At 40.8% G+C, this 12122-nt stretch overlaps 1 long non-coding RNA gene across 1 annotated transcript in view; it reads left to right on the plus strand.

The window, feature by feature from the left end:
• Window positions 1-9298: 9298 nt before the first annotated feature.
• LOC307183871 overlaps window positions 9299-12122 on the plus strand; it is a 59122-nt gene continuing 56298 nt past the window's right edge. The window contains exon 1 of the long non-coding RNA XR_013827629.1: window positions 9299-9403. This is a non-coding gene — a long non-coding RNA (uncharacterized lncRNA). The remainder of the gene's footprint in view (window positions 9404-12122) is intronic.

A 12122-nucleotide genomic window follows, 5' to 3' on the forward strand; every position in this document is an offset into this window, starting at 1 on the left:
CTTTTTAAAAAATTTTCCTAGGAGGTCTACTTTCCCCTCCCTAAAGAGGGAAGCCCTGCAGGGGAAGAGAGTATAACATGTCAGATTCTTACGAGCTAGAAAGAGAAGTCTCAGCTGAGGAAATTGATTTGCTGATGAATTAATATAGTATCAGATTTCCCCACAAATTGCTGTGGGGCAGTTTGGCCTCATACCATCAGCCATCAGATGACCACTTCATGCTGCTCTTCTTTGCTGTGAACTGTTAACACATCAACCTTTTTGGACCGCCCTGTATCTATGAGAAGGAAATGTGGCTACCATGAGGTGAATAACCAGTACAAGATCTCAGGTTTGGAATTCTAGCTTCAACCCTATCCCTGTCTCATTATGTGAGTAGCTCACCAGTACTTATTCCCCAAATCACATTTAGCTCCTGTCTCCTTAATGCTACTTATACTTAAAATTAACAGAGGTGGGAGGTACGAGTCTATAGATCAAAGACATAGTTAGTTAATGGATATTCTAGGCCTAATTCCTCTGGCACCAAATTCCTATTGCTTATTTCATCAGCAAGGTCAAATGCTGCAGGTACGTAACAGTATAAGCCCAGTACTCTTCACTTAGGGAAATGATTCTGAAAATGTTAGTCCTTGTATGTGGTACCTAAATTAGAGACCAATAAGTATTTTCAGATTTTTGAGTTTCAAATAATTTCAAAGGAGGCTGAAACATAAATAATTTGACAAGTTTCTGAGGTCCTGATTTTCCTAATATCTACCCAGATGCCAATAAGTGTGCATGCAAATCCCAATCTAAACAAGAATAATGCTAAATGTTGTCATGAACTGAAACTTTCCAAACTACGACATACTGTGGCATCTGACCAATATGTTGTCACCAACTAATCTCTACAATTCTTTACTTTGAATCTTGGAAATTCTGCAACTAATTCTCACTCATTAATTTCTTGTTTTGGCTTAATAAAACTGTTACCAAGGACTTCTTGTTAAGTTTTATTTTCTAAGTCAGTGCTGTGCTTTCTTTTTTACACAATAAACATCTTCCTCTATTACTAGTAAGCTAAGCCTCTGAATTTTAATTATATTTGTCCTAATCTTACCCTATTAACACTGTGACTATATATAAATTTCCAAATTGGCCAGTAAAACAATAAATCTTACCCCTTTGAAAGTTACAAACCCTGTGAGAATCCGATAAAAGCCAAAGACCCTAGTCCTAGGAAAATACACACACACACACACACAAAGCTGCATTTATTATAGCCATATAACAGAATAGTTTAGAGTTTAGGCTTTGGAGAAGTTCATGCTTCATCCCTTACAAGCTGTAATGTTCTCATTTGCTAAATCAGGATCTTAAACTTATAAAAATCTGTATGGGCCTATGCACTGGTTAAATTTTTTATAAATAAGATCTTTTGCATTACATTTTGCCCCCCATACAAATATGTTTTAGAGTCAAAAATCCTCATAACTAAGACCTAATCCTGGAATGACATAGGAGGAAAGAGGTATTTTTATGTGTAAGTTGCTTGTGAATGTTTTACTAAATAATTTGTTCATGATTTTTCTATAATTCTTGTCTAATTTCTTTTATATAATTCTAGGCAAAATTTTAGAAACATCTATCAATCTAGTCTCTAGACACTGATTATCTCTAATGAGGGATGGAATTATCAAATGCCTAATTGAATGCACTCCCCGAACATTATGAAGATTGTTACCCATCCTTAGCTTGGGAAGTTAGCAATATGTCACCTTCTACATGACATATTATTAGGTTTTTCAAATACATTTATGCCATAGAGTTTCTTTATTTTGCTGCTGGACTTTTCCTGGTTCTTTGTCTGTATCTGTACATACACAGCTTTAAAATTCAGTATCAAAGCTTGGACAAATGTGAATTTTTGGTAATTTTCTTTTTAAACATAGTTTAGATCACAGTAACACAAATACGTTTCTAAGAACAAACTCATTAAAACTAAAACATTACCAAGTCTCAGCTAATGGCTGAGTTAAGGTGACTTCATTATTAAAAATGTCAGTCTTTACCCAAATAGTGTTGTCTATGGCAGTGATTTTCAACCTAGTAGGACCCCAACACACCTGAGGAACATGGTACATACCCAAATCACAGCAGTGCAGCTCATCTGGCTGGAAGATGGGGGAGAACAGAGGAGGAGAGCCAGAGTTGAGAACCACTACTCTAGGAAAATGATATTTTCTCATGGTCCATACCATGTTTTAAGAATGAACTGAAGGTATTGGCTAATCATGAAAGGAATTGCACTCTATCACCATGTAAAAAAAGAAATGAATCAGGGTATTGCCTCAGTTATTGTAGGCCATGATATACATGTGGTAGGGGGATAAAAGTGTTTCTTCCTTAAAAAAAGGTCTTTGGTTTACATATCAGAAAGCTTAGTTGATCATACTTCACCTAGGAATACATCATGTCTTTGTAATTATTAAGTGATGTATTAGTACATAGGGCTCTGTTTCCAAGTAGGACACATTTTACAGAGTTTAGAACTAATCTTAAGAAACAAACACCGGGGCTTCCCTGGTGGCGCAGTGGTTGAGAGTCCGCCTGCCGATGCAGGGAACACGGGTTTGTGCCCCAGTCCGGGAAGATCCCACATGCCGCAGAGCCTGCGCGTCCTGAGCCTGTGCTCCGCAACGGGAGAGGCCACAACGGTGAGAGGCCCGCGTACCAAAAGAAACAAACACCCTCTGAACTGAAGTTGGGATTAAGTCATCCATGTGTAGAAGAACCTTCCCAAGGAGATGATATGTAAACATGTACCTAGAAAAACTAGCTAGTCTTCCAATCCAATGCACTCTCCCAAACCAGGATATACCTTAATTAGTCAGTTATTTGGTAATATGTCAGGCATGAGGAGATTATAAATGGGAACTGGAGAGGAAGAATCGATCAGTGTTTTTTCTCCATCCTGGCTACTGGAAAGCTCAGGCTAAAATTTAAAACCCACCTCTGTCAAGCATACAGGATTTAACAGACCTGAATTTTCCATGCAAACATCAAGTCCTCCCCACCTTTTTATCTTTATTGGATCCCACTTTCTTATTCTTTTTAATTGAAGTATGGTTGATTTACAATATTTCAGGTTTACAGCAAAATGATTCAGTAATACATATATATGTATGTATATATTCTTTTTCAGATTCTTTTCCATTATAGGTTATTACAAGATATTGAATATAGTTCCTTGTGCTATACAGTAAGTCCTTGTTGTTTATTTTATATACAGTAGTGTGTATTTATTAATCCCAAACTCCTGATTTATCCCTCCCCCTGCCTTTCCCCTTTGATAAGCATACCACTTTCTTATTTAAAATGTTAAAAATCTTACAATAGTTTATTGTGTGTATTATTACAAACAATTTTAAATCACATATTAAAATTATAAACATTCCCACTATCTGGCTCTGAACAGGAGAGAGAGTTCTCCAAAGAGCAGACAAGAGTACGTCTGCAAATTGGCTCTCCAAGTACCTGACATTATTTACATTCTTGGAGACCTAACAATCCACACTCTCAAAGCTTGATTCCAACAGCATTAAGATCATGCAACTACCTACCTGGAGTCTATATTCCTAAGCAGCCTTTGGGCACTAATTCACATTTCTCCATGGGAGAGACTGTACTGACCAATACACATGAATATTCTGGTTTTCTTGGCCTAATTTTCTTTGTAAATTTTCAAGTTGGCATTCCAGTTTATTAATTGAGCTCTTCTGAGTTCAATTCACATGAGTCAGTCCTCCAAAACCTTACCAATTTTTGTTGATCTGGTAGAATTTTGTTGCTGATCATTGGCAGGTGATGAATGGCCCCTGAAGCCTTTGTTCTGCACCCAAAGCCCTGCCCCCCTCCCTGGGTTGGGGGGAGATCCCAGAGTAGCCAGAAAACCACTCTTTGGCTCCATTCCCCTTGAAGAGGACAACAACCTCATTACACTTTTACATTTGCTATTAATTCATTTTGAGATGCCACTGAACTTGAACGTTTCTCAGCATAAAACCTTCTACTATGCTGTTGGTGAGGTAGCTAGTGGGACTTACTTCAGACAACAAAAATACAAAGCAGCTGTGTTTAGGTCTGAAATCTGCTAAAGTTGCCCAATCTCTGGCATTTTCTTTCCTTTGCAAAAACCTTCTTTATTTTGAGATCTTCTGAATAATCCATCAGATGCCTTTGAGTAGGAGACTTGTCTGTTTATTTATTCCTTCATCTAACAAACATTTATTGATTCTATGTGTTAAATGCTGTCCTAGGTGTTAGTTCCTGCATTATGAAACAAAAACTCTAGTGAGGAATACAGATATTTTTAAGTACATAAATAAACGTTTCCTTATACATTGTGATAAAAGACATGAGAAAAAATAATTCGTTGCTAAAGTAGATAATAACAAGGGAGAGAACTCGTGTTAGATTTTAGAGCCAGAGCACACCCTCCTGCTCCCCAAGAGATGCCTTTTAACTGGGTGAACATATGTGCCCATTTGACTGGGACAGTCCTAGTCAGTGCCAGCTGTCCCAGCATAATTATTAATAGAGCCTCCTTTCCTGCTGAAAGTATCCTGGTTAAGATAATAAATTATATGGTCACACTAATTTTAAACAAAGTAGAAACTAGGTAAACTGCTAGACCTATAAGGGATAATGATTTCTAAGTACTTTGGAAAACATCCTGAGGTGAAGCTAAGCATTAGTAGTGTAATGGGCTGAGATGAACTTCGTTCCTGGCTTAATTCCAGGGGAAAACCACAGCTTCAAACATAATGTATTTAAGGGCATGAAATCAATGTTGAGTGAAGAGAAATGGAGAATGGGCTCTTCAGTAAATAAAACTTGAACCCTTTTCAACATTGTGAAGACAGAATTAGCAGAAGAGAAAACCCTAGGCCTTCGGCATAATGGAAACCTAGAAACATTTTTATATGAAAGCAGATAGCAGAATGTAATCATAAAACACATAAACTGAAGGAACCTTGGAAATCAGCTCATACAGATCCCCCATCTTAGAGAAAATGATGCCACAGGACATAAACGTGAACAGTGCACTTTGAGGCTGAGAATCACTGTATCATATAACGCAAAAAACAAAGGATGTGGACACAGGCCACCTATGTTATAGTCACAGTTCCTCAGGTTCATCACTTATTTTCTCTTTCCTCGGTTCCTTCAAAAGGAAACCCCAAATCAAAATACCCTCCCTACTATCTCCCAGGATTATTGTGAAGATTAAATAAAATCATATAAGCTGTAAAGAGCTTTGCAGATGTAGTTGTTGGTAATACATTCATTAGCTTAGCCCATGTTCTAAGCAAAAAGTTCTAATGTTACCACGAAGTTATAGCAAGAAGTTTCCATGCCCTTTTGAGTTGAATAAAGGGGATACTGATGAGGGTTTTATAGCTCTCATATTCCTCCCTTCTCTCATCCCTCAAAATTCACCAAATTAGATACAAATAAAACATAGTAATTAGGCAATTGACAAAAAATAGAGCTTTACACACACTGGTTTGGGTTGAGGAGGCCATATCTATAAAAAAATAATATGTACCATGGTTACACAAATGTCTTCCCTTTTCGGATTGGATTACTACAAACCTAAACAGGTTCGGCAACAATTGTTCTGAAACAACTAAACACATTTGAAACGAGGAATATAAAGCTGAGAGTGAAATCTGAGCTTTTAAAATGCGCGTGGTTATACAGGATAAATAGTCTAGCGTGAGTGCTGTGAAAGGCAGCACTAAAATGGGAAGAACTGGAGTCGTAAAAAGTTCTCCTACGCAAATGGGCCAGTGATTTTGTTTTCAAGCTGGACAACATATTCTTTTTTCTTTAGGAGTTCAAGATGCATCTTTTTTCTCTTTGAATAAGCTATCTTTTAAAAAAAATTTATTGGAGTATAGTTGATTTACAATGTTGTGTTAGATTCAGGTGTACAGCAAAGTGATTCAGTTATACATATAGATATATTCATTCTCTTTCAGATTCTTTTCTCATATAGGTTACCACAGAATATTGAGTAGAGTTCCCTGTGTTATACAGTAGGTCCTTGTTGGTTATCTATTTTGCATATAGTAGTGTGTGTATGTTAATCCCAAGCTCCTGATTTATCCCTTCCCCACCCACGTTTCTCCTTTGGTAACCATAAGTTTGTTTTCAATATCTATAAGTATGTTTCTGTTCTGTAAATAAGTTCATCTGTATCAGTTTTTTAATCAGATTCCACATATAAGTGGTATCATGATATTTGTCTTTCTCTGCCTGACTTACTTCACTTAGTATGATAATCTCTAGGTCCATCCATGTTGCATCAAATGGCATTATTTCTTTTTTTATGGCTGAGTAATGTACCATTGTGTATATATTCTTGAATATATACAAGAGATCTGTTAAAACTTTATAAGGAGTTAAGTGAATCTGGTGAACATATTGAATGAGTTCAGGTAAGCTAGGCCTCAGAGACAAAAATGCGTAAGGACAAATATGATAGAAGTTTACCTGTTGTTCATGGAAGAATCCAACCAAGTGCTCCTGGTTGGTGGGGGTTCTTCTGCACACAGTGGATGGTGGACCCTGTGGCTCTGCCCTCCCCTACATCCTCACCATCAGTTGCATCCAGCCAGCGAAAAGGCAAAACAGTCTGGAGGAAGCACAGCTTCTTACAAAGCCAAGGCCCAGACAGCACAGCTTCTCCTCTGATCTGACTGTCTAGAACTCAAACTCATGGCCACACCCAACTCCAAAAGAGTCTAGGAGGCGGGTTCCAATTGGGAAGAAAAGAAGAGCATGGATTTTGATAAACAGCTAGTGTTCTCTGCTATAGATAAGATTTCTAGTTACATCAGTTCTGTGCCAGGACCCACAGTGGAGTGGAAGTAAGACCAAGAAGGGAAATAGGACATGAAATGACCCACCTTCCATTTGCAGCTTTCCCCATCCTACATTGTGCCCCAAAGGATGCCCAGGTCCTTATAAAGCTGACAAAGTGTGAACAAGGGGCAGAGAGTTACTGCCCTGTGTCAAATTCTTTATGTCTAATATTTTACTAATAGTTAAAAGAGATTGGTTTAAGCCATGCTGGCCTCGTGGTAGCATTAGACAAAAGTCTTTGGCCAGAATATGGGCAGATCCCTTCCCTGTAACCTATATGGTACCCTGAAATCCTTAGGCTTCCTAGAATTTTTCATTTGACACCTTGGCAATGATTTGCAATTGCATAATTTTCAACCACAGAGAGTTTTAGGAACTCTAGACATTGAGACCTCTGGGACCCAAACCAATTTAAGTTATGCCCCTACTTTTCTCATCATTCTGGAAGGTGATCCCTGACTTAGCCACAAACTACTTTGAAAGTGGAGAAACCACTGGGAAAGAAGAAAGTAAGGCTTGGCTGTGGGGCTTGGTGTTTAAGTGAAAGGCAATACCTCAGGAAATTGTGAAACCACCCGTCGTTAAGTAGATGGTGTGAAGATGGAGAATATTATCTAAAAATACAAGACTCTGGCAGAAAAAGTTACTTTTCAGCTACCATTTGTGTCTCTGATTGTCTGCCTATTTTTCTCTTTCTCAAATGAGGCAGAAATTGGATTCCTAGATTTAATCTTTCCTAGCTAGATAATAACGGGTTTATTATTTCGATCAAATTATATTTTTAATGCAAGGGACAAAGATATTTTTGAGAGAATATAATGATGTACCACGGACTTTAAGCATAACAAGAAGGGAAATGAAGTCTGAGGGGTTTTAGGATAGAACATGGCAGGAGGTGAGGGGATATTAATGGGCTATAGCTGTTTTTGCTGGAGTCACTGACATGCCGTCTTAACCCTTCCCCTGCAGGGGGAATCAGACCCATAAATAGACCTTGCTCTATTGTTGAAATTGAAATTCTAGAACATGCTAAAATTCTAAAAACTCTACAACAATTTCTGGTTGGGAAGCACGGCTTGGAATTACAGCCACAGAGAGGTTGCTTAAAACTACATCCGTCCTGATTCAGACTGACTTGCCCATCCACTTGAAAAGGGGCTGATCTGAGAGGGAGTTCCCAAGAGCCCCCTGGAAGGGTTTGGGAGGGAGCAGGGGAGAGAGATGTGGCTGTACGGGGAGGGAGGGCAGACATGTGAGAGGTCAAGAGTTTGGGGAATGACAGATGACCTGAGAGGCTTGCAGGCAACTGAGGAAACAGAAATCAGAGGCAGAATGGATTCGGCCTTGATTCTGACAAAAATTAGAGCTTTACACACAGGCCTGAGAGAGTCCAGCTGAGGGCAGGCAGGAGCCCTGGTTTTGAGCTCACAGATAATTGAGGAGGGTCAGTAATAGTCAACAGCAGGGAGCAATTAACCAGTGGTATGCAAGTCCATGTGCCTGATGCACAGTGAGACCAAACAATTCCAAAACTTCGGAGTTTGAAGCAGAGAAAGGTTTATTGCATGGCCATGCAAGGAGAGGGGGGGCTCATGCCTTAGAATCCCCGAACTCCCCAAAAGCTTTCAGCAAAGCCCTTTTATAGGAAAGGTAAGGGAGGGGCGTGGTTAGTTGTTGCAAACTTCTGGGTGTCAGATCCATTTTGTTTTTCTTGAGTTCAGGTCACAATGTTCCTGTAAATCTCCACCAAACAAATGTTATTCTCTGTTCTGACACGAAAGGGCAAGGTCCCAAGGCTCCAGGTCCAGACTCTGGCTAAGAGGAGGGGGTCCCTGGGCTGGACCGTTAACCTGTCCGGGAGTGTTCGTCCAGCACCCAGCCTGGGTTCTCCCACCCCCAGGACCAGGTCCCCAGACCCCACCCAGCCGTCACCACTGAGGGAGCCAGGTGCCCGGGACCCAGCCGGCCCTCAGGCTCCTCAGGCCGCCCAAACGGGGCCGGGTCCCGAGGACTGCGACCCATGGAGACTGCCGCGGCCATTAGGTCTCGGAGGCGGCGATGGGGGAGAGGCTCACTGCCGCTTCAAGGCCTGCGCCGGGTCAGTGGGCAGCCGCGGCGAGGGCTCTGGAGCCCTGCGAGACACAGCCCCTCAGCCTGCGCCCGGCCCCCAAGCTCACGCACCAGCCCAAGGCGGAAGGGCCTGGAGGACCCCAGGCAGAAGGCAGAGATCCACCTGATCCTCCTCTCTCTGCTCTCTCTGCTGGGAGGACCACTATGAGCCTGACCACAGAGCGGAACCTCTAAGCATTGCGCTAAGGGTCTAGCAATTACGGCTGCGTGCTAAGGGAGGGCGCGCTCGCCCCGCCCCATTACACCAGGAGCGCGTAATTTTCCGTGAGGGTCGCCGCAGCTTCTGGCTGGGCCGGGTTGCACTTCCTCACGGTTCGCAGGTTAAAGAAAAATTATTCGTGGCACTTCTTAAAGAACGGTAAGGCTGACTTTAGTCGGGGGATTGTTGCCGTAGGTGTAGGGACCACTGCAATGGGGTGTTGCAGCAGGACAGAGATTAGGCTCCACTCTGAATACCACAAGGAAAAGTGGGGATTTATAGTCAAGGTGGGAGTGGGAGCCAGTGGATGGAAAATTACTCAGAAAACATCAGGGGTGAGGAGGGATTCTGGGCAAATTGACCTAGCAGAATTCTTGCTGAAGGTAGGCCAGGGTGATCAGACGTCACCTGGCGGGGGTGGGAGGGATGGGGATCAGGTTCAGAGATGCGGGGTGATCAGATATCGAAATGGTGAGGCTGCCTCGACTAATTTAGCAGGGTTCTTGCTAAAAGTGGACAATGCAGAGAGGAACATGGAAGTCCAAAATCGAGGCCTAGTTGAAAGAGCTCAGAAGAGCCTGATTAGAGTTTGGTCGAGGTGACAATCTTTGTCAGTAGAAACATCTTCAACAGCCTCAGAATGAGAGGGGACACTGGAAACTCAGAAACCCGCACGTTTTCTGGCTGAGAATATTGTCTGTAACTCTCTCTTTCTGTGAATTTGCCTCTAAATTCATTTTTCAAAATATTTGAAACTCTCTCAATATATGTGAAACGTTATTAGTTTGAACCATATAAACCTGTCAGTTTTGAAGTAAAAAGTCTGTCAAAATCAGCAGTTTCATATGATTCAACTTAATTCTGAAGGGAAGAATAGGTTCCTTGGGCACTTTGCATTTTCAATTCCAGGCAGTAAAGACTTCAGGGTTGGGAAACGCCCAGGGTGCACCTAAAAGCCTTAGGGTTCAGGTTGTCCTCAGAGAACCGAAGAATAACCCTGATGCCCAGGTCACTGAAATCCTCAGTAATTCTATGTTACCACGGATAATAGCACAATTTCCTGGTGTGATTAATTCAGTGACCTTGGCAGATTTTTAAACCCTGAGACAAGAACCCAAACTCTACCTGCTTCACTCAATAAATGACCTTGATGCCTCGTTCTCAGAGAATAGAAGTTATTGGGTAAGAATTTCCTCAAAGTCCACCCAGACATCAGGTATTTGTCTGCAGATGAATTCAGTTAGATTATCTACATGCCCTTGGGTATAGTGCTGAAGAATCAACTTGGAAACCTTCATTCTGATTCTTTTGTATTGAGCCACAATACAGATGCAGAGCAATTCACACATATATAATTGTTAGGTGCTTGTACCAGAGACTGACACCACCAACCCATCCTGCATACTGCCACCAGGGTGATCTTATTAAAATACAAATCTGAGGATGTCATGTTTATGATTGAAAGGGATCAAATGCCTTTACTTTGTTGAGGAATCCCAGTGCTCCCTACTTCTCCCGTGTTACCCCACATGCAGCCTCGCCTTCGCCATGCTCAGATACTTTGCTTCCTGGAGTGCATGGTGCATTTCATGCATTTGCATTTTCCACATGCTGATTCTTCAGCCTGTAAGTTTTCTTCCTGTCAAGACTTTACTTCTCTAAGTTTTCTCTACTGTAAGAAATATTTGAGTAAGTTGCCCTTTCTCAATGATCCTCTTAGCATACTCCTTTCCTTGTCTTTATCTCACTGTATGTTTAGTCTAAGTTTCTTAATCTCATTCACTCACCAGGCATTACATTAGATAGACACAATGAATTTTGAGTAGAAACTTCATGAAATAACGTGCTCAAAATATGAGTTAAGAATGAATAATTGCCTGCAGATTTACAACTTAGCTCCCTAGGTCCTAAAGATGTAAGAATATGTCTAATTTTGCATAGTTATACTTTATAATACTGAAAAGGTTCACAATTTAATCTTTTGTTAATTATTTTTGTGCACTGAGGCAATCCTTTTAAATAGTTTTGATAATAGCTAACAGTTACTGAGCCCATATTCTGAACCAGGTACCATGCTAAGTGCTATTTATACCCGGCTTAATTCTTGAAACTACACTTACAGTTCTCATTTTAAAGATGAGAAAACTGAGTAGAGATTCTCTTCAATTTATTTGATTGATAAATATGGATTTTACATATCCTGTTTTTAATTCTTTTCACCTGAATTCCAACTGAAGCACTAAAATGTAATATCGGAAATATATCACGTTTTTGATTAAAAATATAAATATCTTGAGCTAGTAATTCAATTTCTACTTTTTTTAAATTTAGTTATTTTTGGCTGCATGGGGTCTTCGGGCTTTCTCTAGTTGCGGAGAGCGGGGGCTATTCTTTGTTGCAGTGTGTGGGCATCTCTTTGCGGTGGCTTCTCTTGTGGAGCATGGGCTCTAGGCGCACGGGCTTTAGTAGTTGTGGTGCCTGGGCTCAGTAGTTGTGACTGGCGGGCCCCAGAGCGCAGGCTTAGTAGTTGTGACGCATGGGCTTAGTTCCTCCGCAGCATGTGGGATCTTCTCGGACCAGGGCTCGAACCCGTGTCCCCTGCATTGGTAGGTGGATTCTTAACCACTGTACCACCAGGGAAGTCCCTCAACTTCTACTTCTTTTTCTACTATTTCTATTTGCTTCAGTAAGCATCTGGTAAAACTTCTCCTAATTCCCTTTTGGAAGTTCCTTTTCCTTCAGTTTTATTTAGAGTTTCCAAGTTTAGAATCACTGAACAGCAATTGGATCTACAGTGCTATCCAGATCATTCAAAAGGTATATCCCTGCCCATGGATTTTCGATTGAAATAAAATAAGATGACATGAAGCACAGAGAA

This window comes from Stenella coeruleoalba, assembly GCF_951394435.1.
Source record: "Stenella coeruleoalba genome assembly, chromosome: 3".
Lineage (NCBI taxonomy): Eukaryota > Metazoa > Chordata > Mammalia > Artiodactyla > Delphinidae > Stenella > Stenella coeruleoalba.